This window comes from Rattus rattus, chromosome 10 (assembly GCF_011064425.1).
Source record: "Rattus rattus isolate New Zealand chromosome 10, Rrattus_CSIRO_v1, whole genome shotgun sequence".
NCBI classification, from domain to species: domain Eukaryota; kingdom Metazoa; phylum Chordata; class Mammalia; order Rodentia; family Muridae; genus Rattus; species Rattus rattus.
The window spans coordinates 85,583,243-85,592,137 of NC_046163.1; positions in this window are offsets into that span (position 1 = coordinate 85,583,243).

Here is an 8,895-nt window from a genome sequence, read left to right on the forward strand (position 1 = left end):
GATCTAGGAATAGAGAGCTCTTATTTCACATGACTAGGAGAACCTGGCAACTGGCTTTCAACCCTTGGTGCAGGCAGAGAACTAAAGAGTCCTGCCCTTGACTACCTCTATGTCCCTATGGCCAGAGGGCACAGATGGCACTAGGTGATTTCCTCTTGAGTCAGGAATGTGGGCGGAAAAATAGTTGTCTCCTCTGTGTTCTCAGGAATGTCTGCACTTCTGAAGGTCCAGCTCTCTCCCCCAAAGCATTTGGATGCTGGGAACAGTTCAGTTCAGTTCTGGATGCAGGAAGAAATCAGCAGGTTCCTGCCACTGACTGCTCCTATATTTCTGCATCCAGAGGCCACTATGCAGTTTCCTCTTGGGCCAGGAATGTGAGCAGAAGTGGGCATAAGTGGCAGTCTGTTCTGAGGTCTCATTATTGTCTGCACTTCTCGGGCTTTAGCTCTCTCCCCAAGTGATTTGGGGGCAGGGAGCTGTGAGATCAGTTCAGTTCAGTTCTGGACACAGCCAGAAACTGAAAGTATCCTGTCTGAGAGCAGAAGTGTCCTTCTGCTTTTGTGTGTCCTGAGTCCACTAGGCAGGTCTCCTGGAGCAGAAATGTTGGTCTTACCTCTGCTCTCAGGTGTGTAGGTACTCCTGAGGCCTAGCTTTTAGCTCTTGGTGCAAGGAGAAACATGAAGAGTACTGCCCCTGACTGCTCTTAGGTCACTGTGCCCAGGGGTCACAGATGACACTAGGTGATCTTTTAGGGTCAGGAATGTGCGCAGAAATTACTTGTCTACTTTGAGTTCTCCTGAGTGTTCATACTTCTGAGGGTCCAGCTCTCTTCCACACAGGATTTGGGTCCTTTTTTACCTTTCTAGATATTTTATTCTTTGCTCAAATATTATATCCTGAACACCATTCCCTCTTCATTATTTCTTCTCTGAATATCCTTACTTTCTCCCCCATATACTTCTCCTCCATTCATACTCAGAATAAAGCAGGCCTCCTATGGATAGTAAACAATTCAAGTATATCAAGTAGTGATGAGGGTAGACAGGATGCAGGTGAAAAAGGTGTATCATACCTTGTAAAGATGAGCACTAGAAATTTGACCATGCTCCTGTGAATATATGATTAGCACAAAATAGACTTTCTTTTTCTTTTTTGGGGGGATGGTAATGCAACGGATTTAGTGGATGAAGAAAGCTAGAAGAGGACAATTAAGGTGTGCATGATCCAAGATTCCCAAATAATTATTTAAAAATACATTTTATATATAAAAAAATAAAACAAAAATGGAGGGAATACTGGAGATAAAAATTTAAGTAAGTGAATCAGAACTACTAAAACATGTATAACCAAGAGATTATAAAAGATGGAATGGATAATGTCTGGCATGGAAGGTAACAGAGAAGAAATTGATACATCAGTCAAAAGAATGTTAAATTAAAAAAAAATATTTTTTCTAACAAAAAACCTCCAGGAAACCTGGGACCCTATAAATAACCTAAACCTAAGCGTAATAAGAACAGAAGACGATTCCCATTTCAAAGTCTCAGAAAATATTTTTTAACAATATATAGGAAACTTAATGAATGAAATGCCTACAGTCACAAGAAACTTTTAGAAAACCAAATAAATTGGACTAAATTTAAAATATCCTCTTACATAATTCATGAAAACACTAGAAAAATAAATAAAACAAAACAACAAAGCAGACACATTGAGAGAATGGATGAATAAACAAAAGCCATCCTTTTGATGCATAAAAGAAACACACCTCAATATCCCTTATAGCCATTGTGCCAGATAAGACACCATCTCTCATATTAAGACTGGAAGAGGCAAGCAGTAGAAGGGAAAGGGTTGCAGAATCAGAAGAAAGGGTCAGAGATAGCCTCCTATAGAGAGTAACAAAAGAAAATCAAGCTACACAACTACAGCATGGTCGGAGCCAAGGTTTGACATATGCAGCTTCTCTGATTGTCATTTTAGTGTCTGTGAGCTCCTGTGACCGTAGGATAGTTAGTTTCACATGTTTACTTCGGTTTCCTTGACTTCTCTGTTTCAAACAATCCTTCTGGCTCCTCTTACTTAGGATTCCGTAAGCTCCACCTAGTGTTTTGCTAGTGGTCTCTCAGTTGCTAGATAAAGCCTCTGATGACCATTAGGTTGACACCAATCTAGGAGAGTAGCAGAGTATTATTAGGCATCATTTTCATTGTTTTTGTTTTTATTTTGTTGTTGTTGTTGTTCTTTGTTTTTTGTTTTGTTTTGTTTTTGTTTGGTTTGGTTTGTTTGGCCAGTTGTGTTTGGTCTCCTAGGTCTCTGGGCTCTCCAGTCAGTTTTAAGGTGAATCTCTAACTGGACTAGTGACTAATTGGCCACTCCCATACTTTCTGCACTACTTTTACCCCTGCACATCTTATAGGCAGTACAAATTTCAGGCCGAATATTTTCTGCCTGAGTTGGTATCCTAATCCTCCCACTGGAAGTTTTGACTGGTTATAGGAGAAGGCTGATTTAGGCTCTACATCACTTGTTACTAGGAGTCTTAGCTAGGGTAACCCTCTTAGATTTCTGGGAGTTTCCATTGCACTAGGTTTCTAGCTAGCCCCTGAGATGACCTCCCCCAATTTCATTTTTTCCCAGAACATTTACTTTCCATCATCCCACTACTTGATCCCTACTAATCCTCTCTCTCCCCACCCAAAATATCATGTATTCTGGCATCCCCATACACAAAACTCAGCACTTGTATTGTATCATGATTTCCTCTTTGTAGGTAGGGTCATATGTTTTCTCCTCTTCATCCTTCTTTGTACTTATCTCCCAAGTCTGTGGATTGTTAGCTTTCTTGATTTTTTTAAGTTTCTTTCTTCCTTTCTTTCTTTCTTTCTTCCTTCCTTCCTTCCTTCCTTTCTTTCTTTCTTTCTTTCTTTCTTTCTCCTTTCTTTTCTCTTCTTCCTTACTTCATTTTTAATTTTTATTTCTTTTTTAAATTTTTGATACAGTGATACCTATATTTAACCAAGACCTTTAAGTCACAGTACAGCTGAAAATTATCTTGAATTTCTGAACCTTCTGCTTTTACCTTCCCTGTGCTGTGACAGCAAGTATATGTTATCATGGACTATTTATACAGTGGTAAAAATGGTATCTGAAGCTTCCTATGTACAATACAAATACTACATAAACCTGGCTACATAGTCAAGCTTAGAAATTGCAACTCAACAGAATTTTTAAACACAATGAATCTTAATATCATTGTGTTTGCTGTAGATATTATGTGAAGGCAAATATTAATAACTTGTTCACATAAAACATTTGATACTAATCAATGTATATATTTTTCTACGTATTTGATCTTGTTTAAAAACTGAATCTTCTCTCATATAATACATCCCAATCACATCTTTTCTTCCCTCCACTCCTCCTAGTATCCCTTCCACCTTCCTTCTCTCCCTGATCCACTTTTCCTAAGTTTCTCTTCAGAAAAGAATAGGACTTCCTGGGATATGAATTGAACTTGTCATAATAAGATACAATAAGACTAAGTATATGCCCTCATATCAAAGCAGAATAAGGCAATGCTGTAAAAGGAAAAAAGTTCCATAAATCTGGAGCACAGTCACTCTTATGAGTCACACAAAAGACCTAAACTAACCAAACACTGAAGCATGCAGATGACCTAGACAGATTCATGCAGGATCCGTGAATGGCACTTCAGTCTCTGTGAGCCTTCATGACCCCTGCTTAGATGATTCTGTTGGCAATGGTCTGTTAGCCTCTGGATCCTACAATATTCCATTCCTTTGTTCCATGATCTTATCCAACCATTATCATAAAAAATAAAGAATATCACTAATACTGCCTATTTAACAGAACTATCAAGTTTAGAATGTGCTTAAGCAAAAGCAAGCAAACAAACAAACAAAAAACACAGTAAATTCAAGGTACAGGTTTAAGAAGAACAGTTAATATGTTTCTTTGTTTGAATTTGGATTTGACTGCAGTTTAAGCAGAGACTTTAGAAACACTTTTATCTGGCAAAATATCCAGCTCACATTGAACTGTCACTACTCAAATTTTAAATGTTTTCTTTAACGTACAGGTAACAAGTTTTTGAAAGTACCTATTTAATGTCTAGGCAAAGGAATAATCTCTAACTCAATTTAAACATGTGAAAGGAAATTGGATAAAAATAGGCATCCCAAATATGATGCCAAGTAAACAACAGTAACATCAAATAATATGTAAATATGGTTCATTCCATGAAATGAGAAGCCTTCATGTACCTGCACTGGGAAGTTCACACTTATTATAATTTTCAGTACATGTGGTACATACTATTGGGACTATAAGACAAAGTTATAGACTCTATATCCTTCTGTAGTTGCACATTATTTCTCTTAGGGTGAAGTCGATATTTCTAAAATATAGATCTTCTTGCCTACATGGCAACACATAAAACACACAAACAATCACATATAGAAAAACAAGTATTCCTCACAGTTTTGGCATTTAAGTTTAAAATACAATCACTTGTCATAACTTGGCCTTGTTTTACAGAGCATGGTATTATGAACTTACAGATAAATAGCAGCATAGTATTGTGTTTGTTGTCATTGACATAATTATATTTCTCATGTTATCGGCTCATCTAGAAGGTTCCTAATATTCTTTTGCTGTTCCAGCTTATTTAAGTTCTAATAGAATGTGATTAGAAGTGATGCTACTCAGGTCTAGGTGGTAATCTAACAACCAGTGAACAAATCAACCATCTTACAACATCAGGCGCCTCACCAAAAATACCACTTAATTTTGTTATACTGTCTGGTCTGTAAACACGAATTGTGAGTGAAGGTTTACAATGAAATGTCTCAGGGAACCCATTGGATGTGAAGAATTATTTGATTTCAAGGCCATAAGTATTTTCTAAACTGTCTTTTTTTATGGCAGGGTAGTAAATCAGAGTCAAATTTAGTATATACCAGGAAAAAAATCCATTAATTGCATCCTTAAACCTGAAGAAATTTTTACCTCTTATAGTATTAAATATTAATTGATTGAGAATTGATTTTTACATTGTCATAATTTTCCCAGTAACCTTTGATCTATAATATGCTTCTTTATGATTATAAGTAGAATAAAACTGGTGACACAGTGCTTATAGGCAAATTTAAACAGAATATTTGCATAATAAGTAGGAATTTAATTAAAAAATGAAGCTAAAATTAAGGTACCATGTATTCTAATGAAAAGAAGCATTGAGGAGGCATTTGTGCTTACAGAACTTTTAAAGTGTCCAAATAATATATTTTGCACAGTTTTTACCTAAATGGCAATGTCAAATTTAAAAGCAGAAACTACCTCCATTGTGTGTTTTCTATTGAGAAGCAATTAAGAAAGCACTTGTTATTGTCTGCAAAATAAAAAAAAAATATCTACCATGTGAGATTAGCAAAAAGATATATAACTTGCTTGTAGCTATCCATTTTATTGGTGAAGAAATCAATAACTATTCACTGATTCAGCAAGAAACAACCTCAATAACAAAGACAGTCACTATGTCAGAGTAGAAGGATGGAAAGCAAATGGTCCCAAGAAACAAGCTGAAGACGCCATCCTAATATCCCATAAAATAGACTTTCATCCAAAAGTTATCAAGCATGATGAGGAAGGACATTTCATATTCATCAAAGAGAAAATCCACCAAGAGAAAGCCTCAATTATGAAAATCTATACCCTAAATACACATTCATAAAAGAAACTTTAGTAAATCTCAAAACATACAGTGAAATCCATACAACAATAATGGGAGACTTCAACACCCCACTCTCATCAGTGGTCATTCAAACAGAAACTAAACAGAGACATAGTGAAACTAGTAAAGAGTATGAACAAAATGGGTTTAACAGAAATCTACAGAACATTTCACCCTAAAACAAAAGAATGCACTTTCTTCTCAACACCTAATGGTACCTTTTCCAAAAAAATCTTGAACTAGCAACTTAACAGCATACCTGAGAGTTCTAGAACAAAAAACAGCAAACTGCAAACAATGAAAAACTAAAAAGAGTAGACTACAGGAAATAGTCAAACTCAGGGATGAAATCAACCAAATAGAAACAAAGAGAACAATACAAAGAATCAGTAAACCAAAAGCTGGTTCTTTGAGAGAATCATCAAGATAGATAAACCCCTAGCCAAACTAACAAAACGACCCAGTGGCGGTATCCAAATTAACAAAATCAGAAATGAAAGGGGAAACATAAATTGAGAAAATTTCAAAAATCATCAGATCCTACTAAAAGGACCTTTACTCAAAAAAAAAACTAAGAAAAGAAAGAAAGAAAGAAAGGAAGAAAGAAAAAAGAAAAGAGAAGAAATCAAGATAAAATGGATACTTTTCTAAACAGATCCTATATACTAAACTTAAATCAAGAGCAGGTAAACTTTCTAAACAGGCCCATATCCCATAAGGAAATAGAAAAAGTCATTACAAACCACCCAACTAAAAATAAGCCCAAGACCAGATTGATTTAGTTCATAAATCTCCCAGACCTTCAAAGAAGAAGTGATACCAATATTCCTCAAATTATTCCATGAAATAGAAAGAGAAGGAACACTACCTAACTCATTCTATGAAGTCACGAGTACTCTGATACCTAAACCACACAAGGACCCAAACTAAAAAGAGAACTTCAGACCATTCTCATTTATAAATATCAGTGCAAAAATACTTAATAGAATCCTTGCAAACTGAATCCAAGAACACATCAAAACCATCAAGTAATCTTCAACCCAGGGATGCAAGGTTGGTTCAATATATAAAAATCCATTAGCATAGTCCACCATATAACCAAACATAAACACACACACACACACACACACACACACACACACACACACACACAAAACAAAAACAAAAACAAAAACACACACACCATGATGCTCTCCTTAGATGTAGAAAAAGCATTTGGCAAAATACTACCCCACTTCATGTTAAAAGTATTGGAGACATCAGCAAGTCAAGATCCATGCATAAACATAATAAAAACAATTTACTGCAAACCAACAGCCAATATCAAATTGAGTGGAAAAATATTTGAAACAAACCCACTAAAATTGAGGACAAGGCAAGGATTCCCACTTCCCCATATTTATTCAATATAGTTCTCAAAGTGCTAGCTAGAACAATAAGACAACAAAAAGATATCAAGGGGATAAAATTTGACAAAGAAGAAATAAAGGTATCACTATTTGCAGATGATATAAAAGTCTACATCAGTGACCCCAAAAATCCTACCAGAGAAGCTGATAAACAACTTCAGCAAAGTAGTCAGATATACAATTAACTCAAATCAGTAGCCTTCCTTAATAGGAATGATAAACAGGCAGAGAAAGGAATTAGGCAAACAACTTCCTTCACAATAGGCTCAGATAATATAAAATATCTTTGGGTAATTCTAATCAAACAAGTGGAAAACCTTTATGATAAGAACTCCAAGTCTCTTAAGAAAAAAATTGAAGAAAATCTCAAAAAAAAAGGAAAAATTTCCCATATTCATAGATTAGCAAAAGTAATGTCAAAATGGCCATCCACCAAAAGCAATCTACAGATTCAATGCAATTCCCATCAAAATCACAGCATAATTCTTCAAAGACATTGAAAGAGCAATTCTCAAATTCAACTGGAAATCCATAAAAGCCAGAATAGCAATAACTATTTTTAACAATAAAAGAATGGCTAGGAGAATTACCATCCATGACTTCAAGCTCTACTACAGAGTAACAGTGATAAAAACTGCATGGTATTGGTATAGAGACAGACAAATGGATCAATGGAATAGAACTGAAGACTCAGAAATAAAATCACACAGTTACCCATACTTAATCATAAAGAAAAAACAAAAAAAAATACAATGGAATAAAGAAAGCATCTTCAATAGATGGTGCTGTTCTACCTGGCTGTATATATGTAAAAAAAAATTAAAATAGACCCTATTTGTCACCATGCACAAAGATCAAGTACAAGAGGATCAAAGACCTCAACATAAAATCAGATATACTGAATCTAATGGAAGAACATATGGGAAAGAGTCTTGAACTCATTGGCACAGGGGGAAATTTCCTAAATAGAACTCAAATGTCTCACACTCTATGATCAAGAATTTATAAATCAGATCTAATGAAGCTAGAAAACCTCTGTAAGGCAAAGGACATAGTCAATAAGACAAACTGGCATCCTATAAACTGGAAAAAAATCTTCACAAACCCCACATCTGATAAAGGGCTAATATCCAAAAAATATAAAGAAAAAAAAAGCAAGCCAATTAAAAAAATGGGGTATAGAACTAAACTGCAAATTCATAACAGAGGAAAGTCGAATGGCTGAGAAGCACCTTAAGAAATGTTCAAAATCCTTAGTCATCAAAGAAATGCAAATCAAAACAGACCTTAGATTCCACCTTACACCAGTCAGAATGCCTAAGATCAAAACCTCAGGTGACAACACATGTTGGCAAGGATGGAGAGAAATTGAAACACTCCTCCATTGCTGCTGGGATTGATTGCAAACTGGTACAACCAATCTGGAAATCCATTTAGAGGTTCCTTAGAAAATTGGAAATAGATCTACCTAAATATCAAGAAATACCATACTTTGGAACATACCCCAAGGATACCCCACAATACCACAGAGACACATGTTCCATTATATTCATAGTGACCTTATTTCTGATAGCCAGAAGCTGGAAACAAACCAGATGCCCCATGATGGAAGAATGGATGCAGAAAATGTAGTCCATTTACACAATGGAATACTACTTAGCTATTGAGAATGAGGACATCCAGAGTTTTGCAGGGCAAATGGATGGAACTAGAAAATATCATTCTTTGTGA